This window comes from Gavialis gangeticus, unplaced genomic scaffold (assembly GCF_001723915.1).
Source record: "Gavialis gangeticus isolate Ggan-Ray unplaced genomic scaffold, GavGan_comp1, whole genome shotgun sequence".
In the NCBI taxonomy this organism is placed as follows: Eukaryota; Metazoa; Chordata; order Crocodylia; family Gavialidae; genus Gavialis; species Gavialis gangeticus.
In genome coordinates this window covers 51,055,626-51,065,748 of record NW_017729022.1, presented here as the reverse complement: position 1 = coordinate 51,065,748, position 10,123 = coordinate 51,055,626, and positions in this window count along the sequence as shown.

Genomic DNA, 10,123 nt, shown 5'->3' with positions numbered 1-10,123 from the left:
TTTAGAAAGAGACCTGGATATATTTCTATATCTGTTGCTAGTCACTGATAACTTTTGGGAATGTATAATTGTACTGCTATTTATGAATTATTTATTTATTTATTTATTCAACTTTAACTGCAGCTTGAAATTACCCTCTAACAACACAATATGAAATAATTGCAGCATCGCAATAGCAGTTACTGCAAATCCCCAGCTGGTTTGCTTAATGCGTGATGCTGGTGTTATGAATATTTTGAGGGCAATGCAAATGGTCCTGTCCTCCCCAAGGCCCATGTAAGAAAGGAATGAACAGATGGACATAGATCCGTGGACTCCGAGGCCAAAAAAGACACAGAAAACTTCCAGCCTGACATCCCTCTTCCTCTCTCCTCACCTCTTCCCCTTCCTCTTCCCCCTCCGCCTCCCCCTCCATCTTCTCCTGGGCAAGGAATCTCTCCTAAAAACTGGATCTAAGCATCTTATATAATAAAGGACTTAGACCAGGCTTGTCCAACATGCGGCCCACCAAGCCATTTTCTCTGGCCCGAGGTCCCTTGCTTGGGACAGGCAAGAAATCCTGGTGCCTGCTCCGCATTCCATGGTGGTGGCGGCGGGGCAGTGGCAAGGCGAGGCCCGCGGGCCCCAGCTGGCAGCAAGGGGAGGGGAGCTGCTTACCCCCATAGGGCCAGGCTCATCACATGAGCCAGGTCCCGCTGTCACTGCCCCGAGGGCTGCACGGCACAGGGCTGCCCCAGCCGTGCCTGACTGGACAAGCTGGGGACAGCACCTGCAACTTCTCTGGCTCCGCCCCTTGCCCCCAGCGCACAGCCGGGGGAGCTGCATCGTGGCCCTCACCCTGCCCACATGTGTGGTGGACAGAGGCACTGGGTAAGGCTCCGTGCAGAGCTGGGGGCACCTCAGGGCCGGGCCAGGGCTGTGGGGCATGTGGTTGCCAGAGCCAGGCTGGGCGGGAGGCAGGAAGAGGCCAGCCCAGAGGCGCTCTACATCCAGCCACCTCCTTGGCGGTTCAGGCAGAGCAATGGGTTCAAGTGAAGCGCAGGAAGGATACAAACTCACACAAACGCTCACTTGAGAGGACAGTGTTATCAGCCCTCTCTTGCTGTATCTGTGTTGTTCTAATTTCCTGTTCTCCAAGTGTTGCCCCTCAGGAACTCTGTTATTCAGATATGCTGGAGCAGGGGTCAGCAACTTAAGCCCACAGGCTGTATCCAGCCTGTAAAGCCACTGGATCTGGCCTGCAGAGTCTGAGGTTTTTGCCTATGATTGTGTGTATGCGTACACTGGGGCTAAGCAGTAAGGAGTTGCACTAGGGCTGGGTAACTTCTACCTGCAGTTTTGCTGCTGTTGCTGGTACTTCTTCCCATTCCCTAGCCTCCCTGTGGCTGCAGTCTCCAGCTGGTGGGGACCTATGCTAGGGCCAGGCTGCTGGAAGCTGCAGCCTTATGGCTGCCACTCTTTCCCACCCCCACCTTCACCTCTACCTTCACTCTCCTTTCTCACCCTGCTGTGGCAGCAATATGAATGCAGTTTCCATCTGCCTGGCCCCAGCTCAGATCCTCACCGGCTGGAAGCTGTACCTGTGCCCTAGGAAGAGGGTTTTAGTGATCCAGCAAGGGACTTGTCAAAATGGCAGAACAGGGATGCATTCCCCTTCCCCTCCTGGATAAATGGCTCAAACAGTTTTAATTGTTTCTTCTTCATTAGTAAAGAAAGATCTTCCTGGAAGTAATAGAAATGTAACTGCTGTGATTGATATTTTCTAAAAAGTCTCAGTTTGGAAACAGCTTGTCTACTTTACTTCAGTTTTGATGAAATAAATATTTTTTTATCTTTGGATGGGCTTCCCTAGCGGTCAAGTTTCATGTTGCCATCAATCTCTGTGTAGAAAGGGCAATTTATTTTAAGACTGGATGATGCCAACAAGCCCTTCTGATGTTAATATTTAAATTATGGTCAACATTTAAAACCAGGGTTTTATTATGTAACGGTTTGTAACCTTTAATCATAACTAGTTATTAATTCAATAAAAGTAAATCTTCTTGAATATTATTCTCAAAAATGCCCATATTTTGTTGCTTTGATTAGTTTCCACTCTGGCTGATATCTTTTCCACATTTCATCTGTCAACTTGCATTATGCTTCTTTCATTCATTGAGAAGTGAGTAGAAGCGAAAGTGTTTATTTTAGTCAAGTGTTTGGTATTATTTCATTCCTGCTTTTATATTGTTTTTATTTTGGATTTTAAACTACATTTCCAGACCCATTTCATTGTCACTTCCTGCAACTTCATTGGTGTCAAAGGTCATGTGACATCACTTCCTGATGTGATACCACTTCCTGTGAGGTCTTTGAATATGGCTCGCCGGCTCACTGGGTGATAAAAAGTTTGTGATCCGACCCCACGTTCAAAAAGGTTGGACACCCCTGGCTTAGACCGTCTGCCTGTCTGTAACACCCTTGGAGCACTCTAACTGATTACTGAAACAACCAATCAGAGTGGGGCATGCCACCATGATGGCAGGGATGTAGGGGATGGAGTGGGAGACGAGGTCAGTGGCACTGGAAGTGGCAGCAGCATGGGGTGCTGGCAGAGGGGGGACGGAGGGGACAGTGGGGCAAGCTCCCCCCCCCAGGCTCCTGAGAGGTGGTGGTGGCACCAGCACAGGGTGGTTGGTGGCAGCATTCCATCCCCACCCCTCACCCCTCCCCATCATTCTTGACAGGCAATTGGCTAGTATCTTTTATAAAACATCAAGCACTAGTGAACCCACCAGCTCCTGTGGTGAATGATTTCAATATTTAATCACTTTCACTGCTACAAGGTTGTATCCAATTTTCATGTTGATCTTTTCTCACTTTGATTTCCAGCCATCAGTTCTTGTTATTCCTTTGTTAGGCAGGTCAAAAAGACACTCACCACGTAGCAACTTTTCTATGTATAAGTACCTATATAAAGTGATCAAATCATGTCTCAAGTGTTTATCAGTCTGATTGCTTTGTCTTTTCTTGAAGCCTGAATACCTACCAAGCAGATATAAGCCTCAGTATTTCTAATAATAGTAAATAACGATCGGGGGTTTTCAATGTTTTTTGGCCATGTACCCCTTTCCTTGTAAAATATTACTGCTCATACTTTTTACATCTGACACCAGCTGGTGTTGTCACTGACATCAATGCCTGGCAATATCAATACTCAGTGGGCATATCTGCACGTGCATGAAGGTGCTTTTTCTAATGTATATTAATTTTAGTACCTCCAACGTGAGGTACTAAACAAATGCACATTAGGCTGCCTTAATGCACCGTGATGAATGCACATGGTTTTTAAGTAACACTTAATTCACAGTACCCTATTTTACTACACATTATTGTAATAGCATTTTTATGTGACATTTTAATGCACAGTAAAATAGGTACTGTGCATTAAAGCACACGTATACACAAGCTCAGTGTGTGTTGACTCATCAGGAGTTCCACCGCCATTATTAACATTTAGGTGTGTACCCCTTGGCAAAGCACTGTGTGCCACAGAATTACCCATACCACAATTTGAAAACCACTCATCTAGGTCAAATAGGAGAGATCTCTTGCACAGATACTCTTTCCTGATGCTTATAGCCATATTCTGCCCTCAGACATGCATGAACAACACACATTTGTGGAAGCTTCATTTACTGGTTTCTGAAGTAACTGTGTTCCCTTTCTAATAACTATAATATTTGAGCATGTCTCATGTAGCCACAAGCCACTATAACTATCCATAACAAAATGAGAGAGAATAAGGTGAAGAGGCTTTCCTGGATTTCAGTATCAGATTAGAAAATGTATCTGAAATTCTGGCTCAAATTAAGTCAGTTGGAAGTTTTACCACTGATTTTAGTGAGGCCTTGTTTTCACTCCTGATATGATTTGGTTGCTCAGTGGACTGTTTTATTGGATAATAAACAACTAGCTTTTATCAGGTCTAGTTTAAACAGATACTATAGCAGTCATTTCCTGTTTTAAAACTGCTCTGCGCACTTCTCTTTCATTCTTCTGGAACATTCATAAACATGGAGGTGGAATAACAGAAATCTGAGTAGGAAAAAACCTGTAAAATTTTTCTTTCAGGTCCCTCAACACTTGAAAGATAGTTTACCCTTGAAATATTTTCCAGTACCTTTTCCAAACCAGGTTAAAATAACTGAAGCAATTTACTCACCACTTTTCTTCAAAGGCTGTTTTCACCACCTACGTTTTCAGAAGTGAAGGCCATGTGTAAAGGAAACAAAGGGTATGTGTGCTCAACACTTTAAGGCAGGTTAAATGCTTTTGCACCGCTTTAATGGTGTCAGTGTTTGCATGCCTCGGCGATGTATTGCACATTAATTCCAGCCACTGTAGGAAATAGGGCGGCGAAATAAGCCTTAAATGACTTGGGCCACAGCGAACTAAAACTCCTCCTCTGAGGAGTTTGCTGCCCCTACAGCTGCGGAGTGAAGCATTGGGCTCCATGCAGCTCTGAGGCTGTACAGGAAGCCCTGCAGGCAGCCTGGCAGCACCCTGGGAAAGCAGGCTCTGACCAAGAAAAACAGCAAGCCTGATTCCCGCCCCCACCCCACCCAGAGCCTGCCTGCCTTCCTGGCTTGCGCAGGGCCCAGTGCTTCCCTCCACAGCTGCAGCGCCCCCTTGGTCAGGTGCCTGCAGGCGGATGCCAGCTGGTGCTACCTTCCTCTCCCTGCCGCTGGAGAGGCAGGTAAGTTGGTTACGTGCACGACATGGGGGTTTAATCGGCCCTAAATTGAAGTGGTGTTTTTAAAACCCACTGCTTCAATTTAGGGCCCCCATTTCATCTATACACGCCCTAAGAGTGCTGTGCAATCGGTTGAATGTGCCAGAACTGATGAAATAGGGTCCTTTTGCCTTGAAAGCCCAGAAGCTAAAGAGGCACGTGGGTAGAGTGGGGCACAGTCATAATCCACCTTTTAAAATTGTCCATTATTAGAAATATGTCCAGTATCCAACTACATCCAATCTTTTCATAATTACATCTGGTCACTTCTAGTTGTACCCCTAGGATGACTAATAATAATTTATCTCCCTCCTAAGAAGGCAGAGCCGGAGAAACAATGGCCAAAGCCAAGTCAATAAGGATTTCTGAAAGCTCTTAAGAACCAGTAGATCATGTGAAAACATGAGATAATAGCAGCAGCAATCAATTATACTAACATAGTTGCTGACATTATTTCTTTGGCCTGAACAACCCTGGAGATACATAATGCCACTCATGTCACTCTGACCACTCATCCTGTATTTTAAGGTACATCTTTTGTTTGTTGCTTAATATCTTACAACCCATACCCATAATGAATGAATGAATAATGAGCATTTAATCAGCTAACTAATAAGTTTTCAAACAATAGTCATGAGAAGACTTCATGAACCATGACATAAATGCTGCTGTTGTACTGTAAATAAAACACTATGGTAAAGTGTCCTGGAAAAGGGGCTTTGCCCTGTATAATTTCTTCAATAGTTAGTTCCTCAACTTTGCCACTTATTGTGATTTTGTCTTGTAATTCATAGGACAGTTCCATTTTTCCATGGCTCCTGAAAACTTGATGCTGCATGAAAATCTTAGCTTTCAGTTTCCTAGCCTTCATAGTTGCAGGGACATGCTAGAAACTAGGAAGCAAGAGCACCAAAATGCTGAAAAGTCAGAATGTGAACAAAAAGGATCACACCTTTATTATGTTTTAAATTCTTGTGAATTTTAAGCTAGTCTAATGATAGTTCGCCCCACGCACCCAAGCTTCTCCCCCACCCACCCGATGTTTGGTTTTGGCAACACCATTTCCTTCAGTTGTAGGTGACTTATACGTAAAGCTTGTATAGGAAGTTTCCTCTTAAGTTTGTGGTAGTATTTAACCTCTTCAGCTTTCACCTATGGGGTGTAATATATGAAAAGTTCTCATACATCCCTTTTTACTGTGTTATAACGTTGAATAACATAACCAAGATTTTTTTTTAAAAAGTTCCTCATCTTCTTGGACTCCAGTAACGTTTTCTAGTTAAAAAGCAGAGTCACATTTGCACATAAGTCACTAACAAATGTTTCTGTTTTAGTTAATTAATTCAGTTATTTTTAGAGGGTGAGATCAAAATCTGACTACAGTTAGAAAAAAAATATGGCACTAATGTAGTGTCCACATTTACTTATGGATCAATGGGTCCCAGACTCAATCTGCCTAGTCAAAAAGATGCCTTTCTAAGTGCTGACACAACAAAATTCTGAGGCCAGAAAAATCACCCTTTGTCTGCCTTTTAAATCATGTTTGGTAGTAATGGTTTTGTCATTCAGATCTGTGGTTGATGATGACTAGTGTGGAAGAAGAGAAGCTGAACTGGCATTTCATAGCTAGCATTTTTTCTCATGAAAGTAAGATAGAAGAACATGAAGATTAAGGTTTCTAAATGCATTTGCCAATTGGGAAGCCACAGACTGAAGCTGTCAATGGAAAAATAACAGTTCTGCTGAACAACAGTCAAATATATGGGTCACATTGGAAGCCAAAAAGGTGTGGCTCTGATTGAACAAAGGCACTCACTGTATGACTATGTTATGTAATAACAGAGTTGAATACCTTCTTAGCAGCTAGTATCTATTACCACAGAACTGTGAAGAATATTGCTGTCATCATCACAGAGCCACTGAATGACCTCACCAGAGGATGATAGTCTATCAAGACTGATAAGAAATCTGAAGCAAAAATTAAGAAAATCCTGCTGAACAGAAACACAATGTGACTTTTGTACTTTAGGAAAATAGTAGGATAAGAGATGTGAAAAAGGCTTCTGAAAATCTTTGTCTACTCAATGATTCCCAAACTGTCACCTGTAGACAATAGATGGTATGTGTAGCCATGTTAAGTGGTTCATAGATTGCATTGCATCACCTCCTTCTATGTAATTAAAAGTTTGATGATAAGGGCTCACAGTTATCTGCAAGATGCTTTGAAATTGACAGTGGCATATTAATCCAAAAAGTTTGGGAGTCGCTAATTTAACTCATGCCCCTGTACCAGTCTTTGCTTGTTCATTCTCCACATACGTGCTAATTTGGAAATTTTGAAAACTATGTCAAATTTTGAAAGCTATGTTGAAGACTAGTGAAATCGTATGGCTTTTGCCAACCAAGGACTCCTGGAGAGTGAAGCCCACTGCCTCATTCATGATCTGATATCCCTGGCCTTTAAAATGGGCTGTAACTTAAAATACTTTGAGATTAGTTGTGTGGTGTTCAGCCTCAAATATGGGCAGACAATAATGTACTTATACTGACACATAACAAACCCAATGCTGCAGTTCAGAGATGAGTGACTGTTTTATCTAACTTCAAGGTCAGCATTCAGTACTGATTGGAGAGAAGCCATATAGATCCCAGTGCGTGTATTTCAATGTCCACAAGCCTCAGAGGTGGCTGGGATTTCTGGGATGGAATGGAAACAATTTTAATACATGTCATGTGGACATAATCCTACAACATTTTACAGTGGAAGTGTCACAGAAATTTTGGACCTACCCTCTGAAAGTGTTCCTTAGCCTCAATGAAGTTCAACTCCATTACTACCAAATAATGGTATTAGGGATATTTGGCTTGATAAAAGGATTGGGAGAAATACAACAGGATAATTCCATCTACCCAAGAAGCTACATTACTGTTGGTGAAATGGAGCAAACTAAAATTAATAGAGTAAATACATTCTATTTAATTAATTCTAACTGAATTAATAGAGTGTTGCACTGAATAACACCAAACCATTTAAAATTTACTGTATCAGAGAATACTACCAGTGCTATCAAGGTTATTGCTATGAGAGGCCACCTGATAACTCAGGCATTGGGGAATGGAGGGAGCCCTGGAACTTCTTTACAGTATATTTCATAGCCCTTGGATTGTGGAAGGTATTTTAGGAAGCATGAAATAAACACTAGCTAGTAGACACAAGGAAGACACGGAGGGGCACATTGTCGCTACCCAGGCTCCGGTGGTGGAGCCCACCCCATCAGCAAGCACCTCCAGGGAGCAAGGAGCAATCTCCCACCCCCTGCTACCCAGATGACTAGAAGCACATTTACTCCCAGTCAGGTGTCTACATATGCGCTACTGCACAGTAACTACTTGCAAGTAAATTTGCTACTTGCATTTTCAGGTAGCAAATTTACTCAAGATTAGAACCAATTACTGCACAGTAAGTGTCTGCACATGTATACTTGATGCTTAGTGTACAGTAATTAGCTCTACTGCACACTAAAGCATCTCATGTAGATGTGCCCAGGAGTCTGAAGCATAGACTTACTTTAAAGCCTTACAATAATACGTCTTACAATAATACATATAATAAACAATAATCACAATGCAGTTTGAGATGCTGTGGGCATGGACATTTTATTTACTGTTCATATAAGCCTATGGTTAACTTAGTGGTTTTGAACTGTCTCAAATTAAATCTGTTCTATTATCCCTTAATACTATAATACCATCTCATTTTTTATGAACTGACAACCTGCTTGTTAAAGTCCTGCCATTCCATTCTCCCCCTTTCTTCTTTTCTCTTTCCTATTTACCTTTTTCCCCTTTCCTCCCATTCTTGACCCTTTACCTATACTTTTGTTTTTCCATTTAAACTCTTATGGGCTCCCAAACTTATCTCTACATTTGGCCCAAATTGCAGACTTCCCCTTTTGCTATCAGCGTAGGAAAATTCACTCTCTGTCAGCAATACTGTGTGATAAACAAGATCATTAATCTTTCTAAAACTCACAGCCTAGGAGATAATGCGAGCAACTAATAGGCTGGTGTTGGTAGCTATTGCAGCAGAATGCCAGAATTATTAATTGAGCAGCCATGCTTCTCAATCTGGTTTTAAATTATAAAGCAGAGCATTGGCATTAAATATGAGGACCAAGATAGTATCTACCAACTTTGAGCTGAGTTTCTATAATATTTTCTAAATCTAATTTTGCTAATTTGCTAAAGTGAATTTGGTGTTGCTAAAACATGCTGAATTAGATGCCTCAAAAGAGGAAAGTCTGCATTTATACATGATCCAAAGCTAAGGTGGCCATCATAGAGGACAGTCCGGTTGTCCTCTGTCCTCTCTTTATACGAAACCGGACACCTTTATGTCCTCTATTTTTCTCTTGAAAAGAAAAATAGAGGACATAAAGGCATTGGGTTCTGTATCAATAGAGGATAGAGGACAGAGTAGCAGAAAACTGGAATGTCCTTGTGGCAGCAGAGCCTGACTGGCTGCAGCAGAAGTTGGACCAAAACTCTCCAATGGCAACCTGGAAGCACACCAGGCATGTCCAGGGATGCCGGCCCCAGGATGAACCCGGCTAAGAGGAACCCACCGGGCCTAGCAGGAGGGGCAGAACATGGCCGCAGAGTTCAAAACCCACCCAGACACAGTGGAGAGGGGGACCAGAAGTGGATGCGGCAGCTCCACAGCAGCCGCATGCTGGACGCAGGCCCTGGCAGGGGTGAATGGTGTGAACCACAGCAGCAAGCAGCTCTCACTGGAGCCAGCTTGGAGGAGTTGAATTAATTGCTGGAGAGCCGAGACTGGACCTCAGCAATGACAACGACTGGAGACAGGCCAGGATGATCTACCGGCAACACAGTGTAGCCGTGAGTACTGGGGCTGAACACTGACGAAAGAAAGCTGAATTCCCCTAGCCTCAGTATGCGAACAGTGGTGTGAGAAGGACTTTTAAGCTCCTGAGTGGGAGGGGGAAATGTACCAGCATGGAGGATTGTATATACCTTCACGACAGCATCAGGAAGAAACTATTGTAAATTCTGATTGAGCATTATTTTCCTGTGTTGTCATCTGAGGGGTGCTAGGCGGCATGTAGAGGAGGTGGAGCTCCAAAATGCAGGACCTGTGGTGTCTGTGTGAAGGCTATACGAAGATAAAGAAGATCTGCCTCTCTATTTTTCATGCAACGTCAAAGTCGTGGCAGGAGAGAGCTTATCACACCCACACAGATGCCCTAGCTGCCAAGCACATCAGAGAACAAATATCCACTCTCTAGGCCAGGGGTCCCGCTGGTCATCGAAGGACACACACAGAGA